The sequence below is a fragment of the Condylura cristata genome, unplaced genomic scaffold (assembly GCF_000260355.1).
Source record: "Condylura cristata isolate star-nosed mole 26May11 unplaced genomic scaffold, ConCri1.0 scaffold00008, whole genome shotgun sequence".
Classification (NCBI taxonomy): domain Eukaryota; kingdom Metazoa; phylum Chordata; class Mammalia; order Eulipotyphla; family Talpidae; genus Condylura; species Condylura cristata.
Window position 1 is genome coordinate 50,485,952 of NW_004567109.1, and position 20,864 is coordinate 50,506,815.

Here is a 20,864-nt window from a genome sequence, read left to right on the forward strand (position 1 = left end):
GGCTCTTAAATGCTGACTTAAGGTATTTGCATTTTTTTCTGGAGAAATAATATAATGATATACTATCATTACATGTATAATTCATACTAATAGTCAACACTCCATACATACAAAAATACATCTACACACATAAATACATGTACACATAAGATAATACCACAAAATGTCGAACACTAAAATTTGAAGAATCATCTCACTAGGTAACCTTTTAATGAACAATTGAATCAACCTAATTTTGTTTTCTGTGACCATTTCCCAGAGTACAAGAAAATTATGTATTTTATAACTCTTGTTGAAAACAGTGTTATTAAAATGTAAATTTTTGAATGCTTACTCTATTCTAGTATTAATGATAATATACAGACAACAATACTTTTTCAGTACTTAAAACATTCTCATGAAGTACTATTATATCTTTAAAAAAAAAAAAAACAAAAGAAGCTGATGTTTAAAGAGGTTAAAGGTTAAGTCTTGCATAAGATCAGTCAGGAAGTAGCTGGTTCAGGAATTCAGTCCTAGTTGCTTTTGACACTGGAATCCGTGTTCCTAACAAAGGTGACAACTTAGTCATAAAAATTTGTTTTCAAAAGAGGTGGTAAAAAAGAAATGCCCTTGGGTAATTTTACACTAATTGTCTATGTGGTCCTTTGAAATGGCAAGTCTCAGACTGTAAGCACTGAAACTTTTATTTTAAAAGGGTCACAAAGGGAAAGCCTCATTTCTGTTATCACATCTATAGTTTTTCAGGTAATTGCTGATAATCCAAATTGAGGTTCTTGGTTGCTACAGCTTATATTAATGACTAAATGAAATGTAATAAACATAAATTTAGCTGTCTGTAGTGTTTGAGGAGAAATGAAAGATATTATATTGCTTTTAAAGCAAAGGATTTCAAATACAGTATTGTACACCAAAATTTTAATTTATTTTTAGCAAGAGGTTTAGGTTAGAAGTAGGAAAATGTTTCAATGAACCATGGTCGAGTTACATTTGTAATAAAAGAATTGCCACCTTTACAGCGAGGCTGCCTATATAATGTAAATCAAAAGATGAGAAGTATTTTATTTTAAATTGCTTTTTAAGACTGTTGAACTCCTGTTGCTTTATGTGTAAGATTTACGCCAACACATTCTTTCTATCTCAATTTTATGTGAAGGGAATATTAATCTTAGATTTCCTTCATAATTGTGGGAGTAGGAGTAATTATCTAGGGTGTGCAGTTAATTTTGGATTATTCATTCTACCTATAAACAAACATCCTCTTTTAAAACCCTGTCATTTATCATATGCTAGGACAACAGAAAGCAAAACACATGGATTCAGAGAAGATTGGTTATAATATATCATATTCTGATAATTCCTTTCATACTTTCCATCTTTTCTACTACTGACATTCAGGACCTCCAGGTTGAATCCAGATTAGAATCCACATTCTTAGTAGAATGCACATTCTACTAAGATCTCGTGCCATTATTATCATAGCTCAAACAAGAAAGTCATTAATTGACTGGTTCTCTTCATTTTGTTAATGAATTATATTATTGACTGTCATTTAAGCATACACAAATACATCAAATATTTTAATTTAACTAGTCTTTCAGTTAGAAAATGTGTCTAAGAAGCAGAGTTAATATACTTTGACCATACAGAAATTGTCTTTGAAACATGTTAATAGCTTTTTATAATAAATAATTTGTTCTTAAATCATGTGGATCCTAATTCTGGATCTTTGTTATTTTGAATATGAACTTGGGGAACTTGGGGATTAGGATACTCCTGTCAGTTATATCAAACCCACAAATGATAGAAGTTTTAGTTGTTGTAATTTCAGTGGGTAGTTATTTGGGATAAAAAGATATTTTTATTGAGGTAACATACGGTCATAACCTATCAGAAGCATGTCCTCACACTACAACCACCACCAAGAACTCCACAGTCCTCCACTATAGATTATGTCCTCTCCCCACACTGTTGTTCCCCTTTCGCTCTTGAGATCTTAATTCCATAGCCAACTTTCTAAAGTTAGCTATTGGTTTGATTTTTCTACCATTTGTGTTGGTTTTCTATATGCCACATCTAATAATTGTCTTTCTCCTTCTGACTTATGTCACTTAGCATAATCCCTTCCTTTCCATCAGTGATTTTGCAGATGAAAAAGGCTCGCCTTTTTCACAGCTGCATAGTAATCCATCGTGTATAATTACCACCTTTTCTAATTCACCAATGTAAGATGCTACTATTTGGGAAACTAGGTATGGGAAAAGGGAAATTTATGTTCTACAAGTCACAGGTTTTTTTTTTTTGTAAATATAAAATTCTTTTTTTAATGAAAGAGGAATTTTAGAGAAATATTTAAAACATCTGAAGAGATAAACTAAGATAATATAGGGCCAGTTCCAAGGATAATATGGATGCAAGCATTGTGAGCTTGTTATATCAGTGGGGCTACATTAATAAAATGAGGTTGGATATGTACACAAATAAGAGCCTGTACACATCTAGAAATTAATATTGACCATATGACAGGTAAGAGACATCAGAATATTGGAACACTATTGTTTGAGTGGCTAATAACTCACCATACATTTGTTATTCAGTTGATAAAGCAATGGGTTGAAAACCCAAAGCTTTAAACTTAGAATGCAGAATTGAATGTCATTTAGTTTTGTAAGTTTTGAACTGTCATCTTTCTGGGACTTAGCTTTTTTTTCAACTGCAACTGTGACATGAAGGTAATATTAGTTTTTTGCATCAGACATGAAGGTGTGTCTCACAGTTGCCCCTTAAATGGAAAGTGTAGTCACCAAATAGTGTCCAGCCTCTGCTTACTGATGCAAAGAATCATCTCACTGTAAGATGTGACTTCTCATCATGCTCAGGAAAGCCTGTACCCCATGACTAAGCAAGGTAAGATAAAAAAGGTATGACAATTTTGACCCAAGACAAGCTGATTTTGAAAGACAATGCAGGCTTCAAATATAACTGAGATATTTTTAGGTCTGCATAAATATTTTGACCTTCCCTTTTACTGCCTTACTACTTCTTTCACAAATATTAATCCTTAATGTATATCTCACATTCAAAATATTTTCCAGCATTTTCTTATGGAGAATATTACCTGTGACATACACAATTTACATTGGACTATGAGGGGAAAATGTGGTAATACATATGAAGCATGTTCACTGAGAACTAATCAGATGATAATATAACAAAGTGTTATTTGAGAATAAAAATGATGACTAGAGTCTACAAACAAGGGGGAGATCTGAGGTATATCCTATCAGAGTCAAGGAATAGCAGTGTTTTAAAGCATCAAGAGAGGAGCGCTCTGAAGCGTAGGTCATGTATTTTGAAACTTTTAGATTGGTTAACACAGTCCTTAGATGAAAAGCTTCAGAGAAGGGTCTTTTGTAACAATCATTAAGTGTCCCCTCCCTCCTTTTAACCCTAATCACTGATAAGGAGAGATGAAGTATTGCCATTATTTTGCAGGCAACCATTAGTAGAAATCAGTGACTGTGTGTTACTCAGGGTCCTAAGAAAAGTAGCTTCATTAGACCAAAAAGTACTACTATCTTCCAGGAAATTCCAAGTGAGTTAGCCTCAGGAACCCAAGGCTGAGAAAATACATAGGATATATATATATTTCTTATGTTTTCACACAAAGGGAAGTTTTCAGACATGTGTATATTACCTAAAGGAGGATATGGAAATATGGGTGGAGAAATTATACATATATAATAATTGGTTGTATGCAAAACTGATATAGCTATATCTATTATACATAGATATATAATCTATAGATATTATATATGGGTAGATATTATATAATATCTATCTATAATTATGCTTATTTGAAACTTTATATCATGCTGGAATGCAAGCAAAACCAGTAAAATTTATGTATTCAACTATTTTGTCTTCTCCCTTTATATTATGGTAAGTTTATTTAGATTCATAGATATTTTATTACACTACATTCAAGAAAGAGCTCATGAAACTTCATGATGTAGCTATGACACTTTGAACTTCATGGCAGAAAGATGCTGCTACATAAAAATGAAAAGAAAATGAAATTTTCTTAATAAATAAAATTGCAATAGAGATACTATCAGTATAAAAAGGAGTAATCTGTAATTGTCAAATTGCAAAAAGGTGTGGAACATTTTCCAAAATAAATGGTACAAAGAATGTTTTTAACAAGAGAAAACACACAAAGTGTGTTTCTAAAGTAACCATGAGCTTAAGGAGGAGATTGAATTAAGATGCCTTCAGAGGAGGCTTCTTATTTTGTTCTCACGGGAATAATCTAAAAGTTAAACAGTCAGGTGCTGCACCCAAAGAGTCTTGTGATTTGGGGTAAAACCAGAGCTCTGCTAGGATAGCAGAAGTTGGCACAAACTTCCTCAGAGTTCCTGAGCACTGAGGGGAGTCACACTTCCAAGAGGTAGGTAGAGAGAAGCAACAGAAACTGTTATCTGGTTTGCCGAGGCAGAAACCCAAGACATAGCATTTTTGATCCAAATTGCAGACATTATTTTGAGTTTTGTTAGATATAAATGGAAGGAAAACTATAAGTGAATAATAGCACTTTTTTAAAGTAAAATATTAAGAGAAAACACTTTAAATGCACAAGTGAGCAATTGCTTTCAAAGTTAGTGCTAAGAGAGGGATATAAAAATAAGAACTAGCTAAGATGATTATATTCTATAGGTGAAATGGCTCTGAAATGTGAAACTGATAAACCACACTGGAAATGAAATGCTCTTAAAATCTCAGAGTCAACTCTGGACTCAATGTCACTTTCAGGACAAAAATTAAAGCTATGTAGAAGCACAACAATTGTAATAGTTCCAGATTAGAAAGGCATGGAGCAACCCTTCTAATGGTTTGTGTCAGGGACAGACCCTTCTTGGGCCATGCTATTATGCTCTATAACTCACATACATGCACTTGTGCACACCCTTGCAGTCACCCACACACACTGTGAAAGCATCATTTATTTCTCCAAAGAATGCTATATCTTATAGGGTTTATACATGTGACTGCAAAGAGCATGCATCTGACCCATTTCTACTGAACAATTACTGAGTCAGTGACTTTTTTCTGAAAAAGAAGATAATTGTAAATAATTAAGGCATTGTGGACAGTAAGGTCTTTGTCACATCAGCCATAATGCAAGAAGCAACAAGTGCAACCATGGCAATAAAGCTATGTAATCTTCATATTTCATGAAGTGTAATTTAAATTTTCCTAACCATTGAAAAATATATTAAAAAAAAAATCACAGTTTGATCCCTGGTCAGGTTAGTGACCCACATGGTGCAGCAGAACTCTCCTGTCTCACTTGCTGAGCCCCTCAACTGTGTATTTCAGTCAATCTGCCTACTCTGCTCCCTACTCTGTCTCTAGTGAATCATCTCGTTGTCCCTGCGCCTCTAGCCTGTATCCCAGTTCTATATGCATAAATAAATGTTAAAAAAAAAATAAATAAAGTGGGCCCTCCCTGGTGGCGCAGCGGGTTAAAGCACAGCACAAAGAAGCTTAAGCCACTTCCGCATGAATTCGATCCCCAACCCCAGAGGTGACCCACATGGTGCAGCAAACCTCTCCTGCTTGCCTGCTGCTCCCCTCAGCAGTGTACTTCGTCGATCTGCCTGTTCTGTACCCCACTCTGTCTCTGGTGAATCCTCTCACCCTCCGCATCTCTGGCCTGTACCCCAGTTCTGTATGAATAAATAAATCTTAAAAAAAAAAAAAAAAAAGTAGCGGACCCTGCCTGGTGGCGGGTTAAAGCACAGCACTAAGAAGCTTAAGCCACTTCCGCATGAGTTCTATCCCCGCCTGCCCGGAGGTGATCACAGGGCGCGGCAGACCTCTTCTGGCCTGCCCGCTGCTCCCCTCAGCAGTGTACTTCGTCGATCTGCCTGTTCTGCTCCCCGCTCTGTCCCTGGTGAATCCTCTCATCGCCCCTGCACCTCTGGTCTCCACCCCAGTTCTGTATGCATAAATAAATAAATCTTCAAAAAAATAAATAAATAAAGTAGCAATGAGGTGACTCTATGTTATACAATATTATGGTCTTTGGATGGCTCAGTAGATTAACAATGAATAGTCCATCCTACCAGATTACAGTCAACTAATTTTTTTTTATTACATCATAAAAAACTGGGCCAGTAAAAGCAAATATGGTCTACTCTGTTTAATTAACAATCTGGACATTTTATGGAGAAAAAGGAATCCTTAGTAAGCAATGAGAAACACATATAACTAAAAGATAAGTCTAAAGCATAATTTATCAAGAAGAATACCATGTAGTGACGTTCTGATAGTAAGTTCCAATTCTCTCCACTAAAGGGTTTGTGGTTGTTTTTATTTCAAGCTAGATAACTCTCAGTTTTTCATAATTTAACTTCTGCAGGAATTTTTCACTGTGTTACATGTTATTGTTTGCCTATAAATTTCTGTGCCATTACTTTACTTTTTGCCTTTTTTTTTTACTATATGTGAAAAATTCTGCATCTCTCCTTTTAGAATTGCTCAAAGTGAACTTTAAATTTAATGATTATCATCTATATTGAAGGTTGCTCCCTTTCCAAATGGTCTTGAAATTGCCAAATGCTAGTTCTTATCGCTGAGAAATAGCTTGCCTTTTCATGGAGTAAACCTCTGCTTAATAGTAAAAGTGATGATAATAATAGCTGCCATTTATTTAGACTCCACAAAGCTCCAGGAACTATACTTGGCATTTTGTAAGAATTATCTCATTTAAGTCTCACAAAACCATATAGAATAGTTGTTATTTTCACTTTACATTTAAGTAAACTGACAGGAAAATTTGCTTGCATAGGGTCATAAAGCAAGTTTCAAAGTCCATTGCTCTTCTACTAAGCTACATTATCTCCTCACACTATTACATGGGTCTGTCAGTCATCTGTCTTTGTATTTTGCCCTGTGCAATAGCAATGGGAAGGCTTTAATGAGAATGATTCTTTGAGAGAAATATACACTTATTATTTGGTATCTGAACTGAAAAATACTACACTCATTGGGCAGAAACATGCCCATCATGGCATTTCTGGGATAACACCATTAAACACCCTCTGACTGCATCAAACATAAGCTTATTATGTCAAGCCCAGTAAAATGCAAGATGAACTGTACTCACCAGCAAGCCTGGAGAAGTGATAAACGAGAAGGAATAAAGCTAGTTAGAGTTAAGGTCTGTCCTGCAGGGAGGAGGTGGCAATTCAGCTCTACTTTAGTCAATGGTGTGTTTTTAACAGGATTATCTCTGGTGTGGGAGCTAGAGAGTCTCTAGGCAGAGTGAGATGAGTTACTGAAGTAGGCTTCTAATACCATTCACAGGGGTTGAAGCAAATCGTAAGCTATTAAATGGAGCTATGCTAATCAGGGTCCTATCTGTCGTGGAAAGAGCCAGAAAAAAATATGCCAGAGTAAGTGAGATTCCAAACAAGCACATCGGGTGGGCCCCAAGACCAGCAAGTAAATAGAATCTCACACAGCAAACTATATATATAGGGTTAATGGTGAAGGTTAAACTTCTGTAGATAAATAATCAAAGGACTCATAGTCCATGTAGACCTGCAATCGGCTAAGAGCTATGAAACTCATTTCAGGTTGCAAATGACTCCCTACTACTTTGTTTTGGAAAGATGCAAGATTCTGTGGTGGAATTTAATTGTAGGCTGAAAATCCAGGAATTCTGGATCTCCCTCTCACAAGTTGTATGACCATAAGCAAATGACTTAATATTTTCTGATTTGATTTCATCATTTCTAAAATATTGGCTTTATCAGAATTTACCTCACAATTTTCTTATGTAATTATAATATACAAAAAATGTTTCCTATTGGCTAAGACAGTACAAAACAAAAATGCAGCGTAACCAACATAATTTCTTATACTAGCTCCCATCCCTACAATTGTTATCCAGTTAGAACCCAGTTATTACCCTCTGTCAACTGGATATATGTACATACATGATATGCCTTGAATTATTTTATTACCCTTACCCTAATATTTGTATCTCCTTTCACTTGTCAAAAATCATTTATAGGAACTCATCACTACATGCATTCAAAATCTGTATTTCCTTCACATCCATCTCTAATTCATTTTCATATACTTTCTACACCTATATTATTTATCCTGTCTATTCTCCTTTATTCATTTACCAGCTGACTTCCTAATTACTATCTCAGTTGTCTGTTATGCTATGTTATTTATTTGATTTCTTTGTCTCTAAATTACTTTCCTAAACTCCATCTTGTCTGCCATTTTAATCTTATCAAAACACTTGTAATCAAGCATTTCCCCTACCTAGTCATTATCAATGGCTCTTCATTTCCTGTAGAATAAAGCATGTAGGTTAGCCTGGCATTCATTCTTAAATTAATTTCCATTAACAGTTTTATTTTTATTCTTATTACTCCTTTTCTGCATTTTTTTCATACAAACCATTCTATTTACTTCAGAGCAAAATTTTATGGCATTTTTGCCTCTAGCTTTGCTCATAATATCCTTTCTGCCCCTCAATGACAATTTATCAGCTCTTTCTCATTTTTAAACTACAATTGAAATAATTTCATTCTATATCATTTAATGACCTCATTGTTCAACTTTTAGTTCAGCATGTCCATGGTCTATTCACCTAGACAAAGAGCTATTTGAGAACTGTTCCTAGTCTTTTTACTTTACCAAGTATACTATTTATTGCACAAAATAGAATTTTGATTTAATTATTAATGAATAATTAATGAATTTTGATTTAATTATTAATTGAATAATTGGAAAAACAAATAAATAATTCTGGCTATCGGAGTAAAATGATCATAACACATTGTAAAATATAGGTAATTTTGAAGGCTGTTTCAAAAATGACTTTTAAAATACCCATTCCAAATGATATATTCCCCTGCTTGAGTATATTTTTTATTACATAAACTATTCTACACATGAGGGAAGAGTTTTAAATAATTATGTAAAACATATTTTTTAATCAGATATAAATCCTTTCCATTCCTGACACCCACATACTGAGGATGAAAATTCTGATAAAACTGAAGCTGAGACCTTCAGCAATTTTAAAGGAAATTCAAAACTATTCATGGAAAAAAAAATGCAATTCCCTGCAGCTAAGTTTTGCCAAGTGTATATATCAGTATTTTTTATCTGGATAGTTTGAATGTTTTGTTTAGAAAACACTGAAGATGTTGTGAATTGAGGAATGAGTAGGAAGGAAGTGTGTTGAATTAGCATATGCATGCTAACATCTGCTGAAGAGAGCACTGAGAAAGCTCACAATATCATACCCTTACAAGGATGTGATAGAAGAAAAGGAAATGAGGGAGAAAATGGAGATAGGAGAGGGGTAGAAATGCAAGTCTTGAATCATCTGTGCTTTCTATAACAAGTCCTTTGTTTTTCTGAATAATTCTCTATCGAGCTAACCTTACTACTTAAATTCAACAGATGGCAAATAATAGTTGCCATGCCATAATTTGTTACTGTACAATTGACTGGAAGTACAATCAGCTTGAACCCAACAATTAGAGGAATATCAGCAACTTTTTTATTTAGGCATTTCCATATTTAAACTACATGAACTAAATGATTGATGTAATCATTCCCAGCCCATACCATCACCATTTACCCTAAAGAGAAGAAAATATTTCTGTGTAATTTTACAAAATGTCAGATCTTTCAGACATTGAACAATAGGAAAAAGAAAGTTATTAGTTCTGCAACCTTTGCGATGTTGAAAAAATAGTACTGTCACTTGATTGTGAAATTAAATAAACTCTTACTGGGAAGCACATTTTCAAAGCCTCTAATTATGAGCACTTACTTAGTGAACATTTGCAAGCTACAGAGCATAAGACAGTAGGCAAGAGAGATATGCTTCTCATTTTCATGGAGCTTGTATTAAAATGGGAGAAAGAGGAAGGAAGGAAGGAGGGAGGAGTAAAAGGAGGAAAGGAAGAAATACCAGGAGGGAGGGAGGGAGGAAGAAACTCTAAAGTTATGGATTGTGATAAATATTGTGAAACAAGTCAACAGAAAATATGATGAATGACCAAGACAGCTGAAAAGTCATGGTTGTTCTATGTACAATGTGATTAGAGAAGGCAAAGAGATAGTTTGGAAACTGAAGTACAGAAAGGAGTCACTCAGGTCAACAGAAAGAAAGAGAAACATAGCAAACTAAGATGAAAGCGAATGAGAGGGCCTATTAAAACAAATATTTGGGTATATATAATGTGAAAGGGAACCAGATTGTAACTGAGGCCCAGGAAACGAAGAGGAGGATGACACAGAAAGACTGGGAAGCAGTAGGAGGCAACATTTGTCAGACTCATAGGTCCATATCTTATGCTCATGGAGGTGTGTTTATTTCTCATGAGTTTAATACAAAGCCATAACATGACTCTGAATAAGTTTGTGTGTGACAGAGCTCACCACTCTATTATGGAGAGAAAGAATGGAAGCATGAAAATCAGGACCTGCAAAGGTTTTTGTAATATCCTAATAGTAAGAATAAAATCCTCACCAACAGACTCCAACAATGCATCAAACGGAAAATATACCATGACCAAGTGGGACTTTTTCCAGGGGCATAGGATGATTAAACATCCTAAAATCAATTGATGTAATCCAACACATCAACAAAATGAAAAATAAAAACCACATGGTAATATCAATAGATTCAAAGAAGGCACTTGACAAAGTTTAACATCCATTTATGATGAAGGCCCTTGAAATTCTCAGAATAGAAGAACATAATATGATAAAAGCCATATATGACAAACACACAGGCAATATTATTCTCAATGGTGAAATGCTGAAAGCCTTTCCTCTAAGATCAGGAACAAGAAAAGGATGTCCACTCCACCACAGTTCTTCAACATAATACTAGAAGTTCTAGCTTTTGAATAATTTTCAAAGGTCCACCCCATTTAGTCACAGAGAAGGAGAGTAAGAACTTTCTCAAAGCATCAAGAAAAACAAGTAAAAATTTAGGAAAATTAATTTTCTAAAAGAGAACATCGAAAGAGTCACGTGGATCTCTATGTTCAAAGTTGCCAAAAAATAGTATATGGTAAAACAAAGATATTTCCATCAGATTATGGCTTATTTCTATTAACCAGCACAATTCAAGTATGTTATAAATTAACACATATGTTCTTAGGGTATCTGATTCTCTTTAATCCAATCAAAAATGCCAGGATACTGTGACTTTTATTTTTTCTTTCATTCATTTGATCAGTCAATAGTAGGTGTTACAGACTGTGTTAGATATTCTTGGAAAGCTTATTTTAGCCTAAACTGTGTCTCTTTAATTTGACACCAATCTTTTTTTGATTAGTCTGATTTGACTTATGCCATGAATTCCAGACCAATAACTTTCTAGATCCCAATTTTATTTAAATTTCCTGTTGTAATGATGTCAATCATCCAGCCCCCTATCATTTCCCAAGAGAGCAGCATTTCATAAACTTCTACTTTTCCTACTGTTGATATAGGCATGAAATCTCAATCATACTGGAACAAACTTAGAAAAATAGAATCATTAAATTAGAATCTAATGAAAGTCAGGCCTTTTTTTTTTCCCCTCCTATCCCCATAATACAAAGGAACTCCTCTGAAGAAAAATGGAGGTGATCATAGGAACAACAACAACAAACTTGTTATATGATTAAATACTCTATTCTAATTTCTCTTGTCATAGCTTGCATTTTTTAATCATTTATTTATGGAGATTAAGAGGTTGGCTTAAAGCCATCACAAAAATACAAGGAACTATAGGCAGAATCTACTATAGTGGCGGTGAGCCAAACATCTCATATGTGAGTTCTGGCACAAGGTGTTAGTTTGAGAGCACAGACCTGTTTTTATGTGAATCAGGCCAATCCACATACATTTTTTTACAAGGCATGGTCTTTATTAGGGCTTGGCCCTTTATATCATACATGGTCCACAAATTGGCAGGGTATTCTATGGGTTTTACTAAATGTAGATTCTACATCTTACTCTCAGGTATGGTTTTTATTAGTGATATAATTATTCATCCAGACCAAATTATATAAATTGGAAAATATAAAGTACTGTGTTTTCTATATTGTGAAAAGGAAAACAAAAATCTGTTGTCTGCTTGTGAAAATGTAGGTGCATTATACAGTGGTCTCCAGTTCAAAATGCTTACTGTGCAAATCTTAACACACAGCCTAGAGTTCTATTCACACAGTGATACAGTATTTATCACTTAACTGAATGAGAAAAGTTATTTGAAAGCATTCTCACATGGAGGTCACAGAATGAACTGAAGGGAATAGAGATGTTGATAACAAAAGTCAAAAAACTCTTAAGAGGAAATGTTCAAATGTGTCAGTAGAAAAGAATAAATCTTTTAAATACATTTGTTATTTTTTGCTAACATTTAGTTATTAGGACTGTTTATTTAAATTGGGGCTGCTTCTAGAAGTCAGCTGATTTTAATAACAATCTTAGATATAAAAGGTCATTTATTAAAGGATACCTCTTAAGTTTAGAGTATTCTACCCTGGCCTTTCCCTCCTGATGCTCCATACCTGGGTGGATAATATTAGACAGTATTGATTTGTAATTAAAAAAAAAAAAAAAAGGTGGACTCTATGGTTGTGTTTTGAACTTTTATCCCCCAAAGCATTCTGCATTTCAGCTTGTTAGCAAATTATAGCCTGTTGTGTTCACTTCTGAAATAGGAATGGGAAGCTGAGATAAAAAGCATACCAATAAAACACATAACACCACAACTACCAACACCACCAGCAAACCCGTGTCAGCTTTATCATCTATTGACAGTATTCAAGGGAAAAGATGAAAATGCCCCCACTTGTAAGGGTTTTGTTTAATGCTTTAAAGAAGGAAATGGAGATTTTGAAGTTCTCATTTTCATCTTGTGTAAAGAATTCTATTAGAATGATTATTTTTCGTGTTATTTTTTTTTACAGGCATAATCGGAGAGTAGTTTAGATGACCGTCTTAAATAATGAACTAGAACTACACTTCTTAAGGATCATATGACTCTCTTACCTATATCATGAAAATGCTGATTCTGATTGACTTGGCATTGGGTGAAGTCTGAGATTCCCATTTCTAAAAAGACCTTAAGTGATAGGGTGCTGCTGGTTCAAAGGTCATACCTTGAACAGGAAAAGGTTAGACTCTAGAGAGATGGCTCCAAGATTGTGCTTCAGGGAGCCACAGCATAGTGTATACAGAGAAAGGAAGTTATGAAAATTTCTTTTTCAAGTTTCAAAGTAATCTAACATATGCTTGTCTGGGTTAGAAAGTTTACTAAGAAACTTCAGCTGCAGGATATGATATTCTGAATGTACTATTTTCATCATTAATTTCTTACTATATACTTTCCATTTCTAAGGGTAAGCAAAAGTTTGTACTTGTTCCTACAGTTAAAAAAAAAATAACTGGGGTAGGAAAGCTTTTGACTATTTCTGTGCCAACATTTCTGTGCTCGTTTTATCTTTCTCAACCAATAGGTTTTCTCTTATCACATGTATGTTTTAAAGTTTCTGAAATAATCAACTTGATTGGAAGTGGAAGAGACTTGAGATCTGATCACTACTCATTGTAGCAAATACTTACTTCTTGGGAGAGTTAAAAGGAAAAGAAATACACCAGATTTTTTCCATAAAAGATAGTGTGACAGCCACTCTATTTTTTATGAATGCAAATACCTTTTCAGGGACCCAAATCATATGGAGACCTCTTTAAAATTATAAAATTCTCCCCCCACCACATTCACATCCCTTTACTTATATTAGAATCTCCTGGTGGGAACAAGGCCATTCTGATTTGAAAAATGACCCAGATGTTTCTGATTTGCCATGTCTACTTACAAAACTAAGGACTACTGAAAGAAAATAGTGGCATATTTTGAATCTCACCTTTCATTTTTAATTTTAACATCAAAGTCATAAAATTCTTAAATTGTTTTATATATTTTTATTTTCCAATAACACCAAGTATGCTAGCATTTTTTCCTCCTAGAAAAGTTACTGAAAACACCTGCATGGCAGCATATTCTGTCACATGGAGCCACAGTTCTTAACACAGGGAGCAGAAGCACTTAGGGGCAATTAAAAAAAAAATCAAAGCATGAGTCCTACCCATGAGTAATTAAATTAGAATCTGTAGGCATGAAGTCTGATCATTATTTGCAAATTCCCAAAGGAATTTTTAATCGTTTTTATTTATTTATGCATACAAGAGCTGAGGTATAAGCCAGAGGTGTAGGGGTGAGAGGATTCACCAGAGACAGAGTGGGGAGCAGAACAGATGGATCTACTGAAATACACTGCCAAGGGGATCAGTGGGCAAGACAGGAGAGATCAGCTGTGCCACATAGAGTAACTTCCTGACTGGGGTTTAAACTTCATGCTGCAGTGGTTGGAGATAGCTTGATAGTGCTGAGACTTTAATCCCTATGCCACCTGGGCATCCCCTCCCCAAGTAATTTTTCTATGTCATCAAATTTGAGAACCTTTGATATGGGCTGAAATCCAGAAACCCTTTGTCTCTATAGTAATCTAGAATATTTTTATGTCACTACAATATTGAATTTCAAGAAATTATAAGAACTTTTATTCTTCTCATAAAATTCTTTAAGACATTTCTTCCTGATTACATAAACTCCAGTAAGCTATTAACAAATATATCATACATTTTGCCTTTCCAAGGATAACTAGCAATCACATTAGAATTCACTCTTCTCAGTAGATAGAACTGACTGAACTCAACTTGAGTTCAGTACTAATGACATTCAAGTGCTTAGTATACTCTATGTCCCTTCACTTATGAACCTGCATTGATTTTATTTTATTTCCAATTCAATTATATATTAAAATAAAACTCACATAGGAAATAAATCTCTTGAGGACAGAGAGGAAACAATTCCAGATTACTTCATATATCCATCCTCCTGATTTCTTGAATTAAAGCTTAAATGGATTTTTTAAAACGCATCACCCAGCAATTTCACTTCTATCTGAAGAACATAAAATGCTCATTAGAAGGGATATGTTCATTGCAGCATTATCTGCAATAGCCAAGTTATGGAAACAACCTAAATACCAAGGACCAGTGGGTGGATTAAGAAGACACGGTATCTATGCATGATAGAATATTACTTGGATACAAAAATGTTGTTGCACTCTTAACACTGACGATTACATGTAAGGAACTAGAGGAGATTATGCTAGGTGAAATAAGTAGAATGGTGATAAATATTGGAATATAGAGAAATAAAACAAAGGCACAATCAAAATTAAACTAAAATAAACCTTAAAAATATGACTACGGGACTGAGACTATCAGAAAGGGAGAGTGGAGCGTAGGGAGCTAAGTGGGGAAGGAAAACAGTTGTCTATGGTAGATTACTGATGCTTGTTGGTGGGACTGGTGTTGTAACATATCTGAAAGGTGTGAATCTACAATCCTAAGTCAAACGCAGTATTGCAAACCATTACCTCAATAAAAAGTTATTTTAAAAATTAAAAAGTAAAAAATTAAATCAGACATAATTTATGTGCAGTAAAATACACCGTTTTAATGTATAGAACTGAGAAACAAATCTCCATGGGTTTCTCACATTTCTTTATTTCTTGTGAGAAGAGGCACTGACTCTTCTAGATTTTCTTTCAAGGATGTTTGCGCAGCCAACAACCTTGGAAGATTGAATGTTTCCCACTGGAACAAGGAGGAGGCATTGCATGAGTCACCAAGTAAAGTTTTTTGAGGCTATATGCACAATTCATAATGTCAGCTCTGCAGTAAAGGAAAAAAATAAAAAAGAAAACACCACTAACAGAGATAGGTGTGTGGTCCCTGCTTTTTTACTTACTTCTTTGTGTCAGCGAAACCACAAATTAGCCTGGCTTGAGGGGGACTGGAACCAACAGGCTTTATTGGAAACTGGATCAGAAACTGTGACACGCCCTGTATGTTTGGAGTTCTACTCCCCTAGTAACTCTTCTCATTGCAAGTCTTGTGACTAATGACTTTGCCGATTACAACCTCTGCCAAAGGAAGGCAACATTGACTCTAGGGAGCCCTTAAGGGTTTGGACTTAATGCCGCTATGACATAGTTATCACCTTTTCTGCAGAGCAACTATTAGCATGCTGCTGGGTTCTTGTCAAAACTGAACTCTTGACCCATGAAAACCTTGTGACTCTCCTGCCTAATATTTCCACTTGAGTATAGATCAACTTGGCCTCAACAACTAATGGGGTGGAAGGCCCCAACTAGCCTTGCATTATAAATGGCATATTTATGAATACAACTGACCTCAGAGAATTCTCGGGCTTTCCATAGATAAGTGACAGTTACTCCTCTGTGAGAAGTTCATCATCCATTCTACCACATGAGGGAAGCCGCTGGCTCCAAGGGGCTCTCAATTCTCGGTAGGTCCCTAAAAGCCTGGGCAGTGTTCACTGATGGTTCAAGCAGGCTGAAACCTGCTTGCCAGTGGATTTGTTACAGCTATTTGAGTTCTGTGTCTGCTCTGCAATATCAACAGTAGACATGGTTGCTCCACTCAGAATTTAAAGCCATTCTTGCATTTCTGGCTATTTCCTTTGATGAACTTTGCTATATATTTACTGGCTTATTGCCCATGGAGTCACTAATAAAGAAGACTGCCAGCTGACAAATTAAATATGCCTCTTGTTGGAGCTGTGAACTGCATAAATAAATCATGGCTACAGGTCAAACTTTAAAGATTATTCATGTCTCTAAGGTAAGATCTCACTCTTGATGAGACTGAGTAGAATCAAACTGCCAATCAATCCTGCACTTCCCAAATTCCCACTATTGTTGCCAAGGTCATTCTGCTACCAGACATGATGCCATATGCATCATGAAACTAAAAACAAACTAAAGGATTGCTTGCTCTAATGCAGGAATTACCAGGGCATGTCAGAATTGTGACTTTGGCAATGTTGACCTGCTTCTCATGGTGAGAGAGACCACATCACAGGGGGGCTTGGCTTCCATTCATTCCCAGCCACAGTCTAAGCTGCTGTCACCACCTTTTCAGGTCACTGTTTTACACTTCCGGTTCAATCAGCTAAATCTGGCCACAATCCTGTGTGCCTTGATCTTAATCTGTATCATGTTTACAGCTTCCTGAATCATTTACAATCTGGTGATTAGCTCAATAAAACTAATGGACTTGTACGTTCTGTATCATCCACAGGTGTCAGGTGAGTTTGAATATCCAAAAGTAGGTGGGGATGATTTCTATTTTCTTTAACCCTGCATTAGTAGTGTAATCATTACATGTGGTTGCCCCCCCCCCACTCCCCAAAAGACAATGACCTGGGTAATGATTAGAATGAATAGCATGGGGAATAAATAAACTTATTTTTAAAATTTGGTATATTTTTCCTGACCATTTATGGGCTTGGTTTACTGTTTGGTGATATCAATGTTATGCTCTTGCTTGCTATATTTTCTCAGTGACAGCCTGCCCAAAAGATGTTCTAGGTAAATTCAGGTTTAAATGAAACAAGTAATTCTGGTTCAGTTCTCAAAATTCGCTCATTGGGTTGACATAATCCTATGCCATATGCATAATGAGATACTTTTTTTTTATTGAGATACTTCTCTCCTCCTGCCCTACAGCAGCCCATGCATACTAAAAATCAGGAGGGTGGGTCAGATGGAGCTTCATTAATTTAATATAAAACTTCTGTCCTGCTTGCACATAACACAACACATTTGAGAAAACAAAACAAAACAAAACAACAGCTTGGGAGGAAATAGAAGTTGAATGCTATAACTACTGGGTACTATGGAGAGAACACCTCAGAGCACAGAAGTTATCAGAGAGGGAGCTATTTTTACTTTTAGAATTGCCCCTGAAGATGAACTTTTGAGGGAAGAGGTACTGATATTGCTCTCCCAAGCCGCTGCAAGCAAATAAAATATAAGTGATTTCTGTAACCGCCATCACCCACCTGATGGTACAGACAACAATTTAATCATCATTATCCTTAATTTTAGTGAATATTGGAAACTATTTGGCCCCCATTTCTACACATCCACTGCAAACCCCTTATTTAAATTTCAGATATCTTTGTCATCACTAGTCATTCTGCAGGGTGGATGAACTGGTCAACTGGTAACATAGTCAAACGTCAGAGGTCAGATTTATTGCTCTCATATAGCCCCTCCCCCCAAAAAAACTACTAGCTTCATTTAAAGTGAACTGGGAAACTTAAGGTTTAACAGCCAGCTAGTCAGAGACTAGGTTGTAGGCCATGTCAAATTATGTTCTTCTACTAAGGAAGATCTACAATTGATTATAGGTAGAACATATGCACATATAGGACTCTTCCATGTTTGCAAACCAGGCATTAACTTGCCCCCCTTCATAAATCATGGTGGCTTGTACCTCAGGGTTGAAAAGAGAACTTGCAATGTATAAGCTAGTAGATTGTATACACAGCAGATGATGACAAATCTCTAAAATGAGACTACTCTGTTACCCAGTACTTCCTAAAGGAATATAGCTAACTCATAATTTATGATTATACAAAAGGCATTTGTCTCTATGATGGTACCATTTTATTAGAAAAGGTGGGAAGGAAACTTCCCCTAAATTTAGTTCAAGAAAGTAAACAAAGAGATGATCTCAATGCAGAAAGACATTTAATTCAGTCTCAACCAGATTGTTGTCCAGACTTGCTCTAGAGTTTCCCCTTGTGGGTCACTATGGAGTGTGTACAATCAGTAATGCATGCAGTAATACCGTACTTTTTAAATTCAATACTGATTAATGCTGCAAACTAAGTGGGGAAATTTAATAGAAAAATGTAAGGGTAAAGTCACCTAGTTTTCTAAGACAGACCACACCATTGTTTATAGGAGACTGATATCATGCTTAAAATTATTACAGCTAGCTGGCCTCATTCTTCTCAGAATCTACAGACAACAAGTTTAATAAAGTGCTATGTGATATAAGGTGGATGTGTTAGCTCTAGTATTTATCATGCTAGATTTTGGCCAATGCAATCTTGCTACATGAGAAACTTCACTAAAAAAGCCAAGTATAAAAACAAGAGACACATATACTGAGAGATAATTCTCTACTTGTGTCCATTCTTCTACACAATTCACAAGCAGAACAGACTGACCCTTTGAGTTGGACTAACTTTTTTCCCTTTAATTATGTATTTGATTTTTGAAAATATATTCAAATTTCCTGTTTGATAATTCCAACCCTGGTTAATATCAGAGTCTGGTCATATTGACATTGTCTCTTGACAGCACATATTTTTTTTTTCTTATTCTTAATATGTCATGTATTTTTTTTATTAAAAGCTGGACACACAATGTATAGAGAAGTGACTGAAGTAAGTAGTAGTTTTTCTGGAAAATGGGCAAGCCTCTTTTTCAAATTCTTTATGGTAGGCAGATTGAGTCTATCTTATGCAGGGCAACAGGGCCATTAAAACTGGCCAAGGTCACTGTTCAAAGAGTTTACCAGTCACGGAGTTCTTCACCGGCACACAACTGCAAGAACAGGTTCAGAGAAAAACAATGGGATTTACTTAACAATACAGGGAAAAGCAAAGAGTTACTGAGGCGAAAAATGGTTGTTTACCTCACCCAAAGCACTGTCCAATGTTTTAAAGTACTAAACACAAAGACTCCCAAGATGGCACCCTCCCACCACTGTGGACCTGGAAGAGAAAGAGGAAGCCAGACTATAGATGGGGATCCAAATCAGGATTACCACAGAAAACACAGCAGGAGATGTCCCAGCACAGCACTAGACAAGCAACACTCAAAATAGCAGTGGTAGCAGCCAAAGGACATGAGAAACACTACACTCACACAGTTCTGGGACTTTGTCTTCCCTGCCAAGATATAACAGCAGAAAATCTAGGGACAACTTCAATTGCTCAGCTACTTACAAAGTCTCTGAACTTTTCCTCGCTGATGTTGGTGACTGGAAGACTTACCACATCTTTCAGAGGCCTAAATCAACACTCCAGAAAATCAATAAGGTGGGGGCAGAAATTGCTGTCTCCAGAATTTTTAAAGATTCTAAAACACTGAAATCCCAAAAGCTGAGTCCAGAACACTGAATCTTGGGGGCATCCCCTTATCTTTTTTATAGAGTCTCTACCCCGACTGATACTGTGCATTTCCTCTGGGGATCTTTATCTTCACCAGTACCCCCCTCCAGGGGGGTTCACCTGTAACGGTCTTTGGTTTCAGCCACCAATTACACATCTAGTTAGAAGAGCTGGATTTTGCTGTTTCAATTCTAGAGGGATTTTTTGGTGCTTTTCTCTATTATTCTGTTCAAACTCTGTCTCAGCTAACTCACTCCTGTATCCCTGCATTATTGGCTTGAGTCTTTCTTGGTGATTCTGTTACTATTATGAAGTTTAGCAGCCAACCTTCACCTTGTTGTGTAATAGGCCTTGGATGGAAGAGTGTTCTACTCTGATGTTGTAATCTTTAACGGTCTAAGCCCAGGGTAATCTTCTGTCCTTCTACTAATATAGAGCACATTTTTCTTTTCTGACCTTAATGCTCTTTTACCTGTGTGACCTAGAAAGGGTTTATTTTTCTTGCCCCAGATCTTCTGTTTCCTGGGAAAAACAAGAGAGAATGATCCAGTTGAGTCTGTACCTATCCTGCAGACACTGTTCCTATTTCCAAGGTCTATGCCACTAAGGGAAGTTAAGGCAAGCTGTTTCTTTTACCCAGCCCCAACCTTTCTTGTGAACACTTGATTGGTGAAAGGAAAAAGGACTGTAA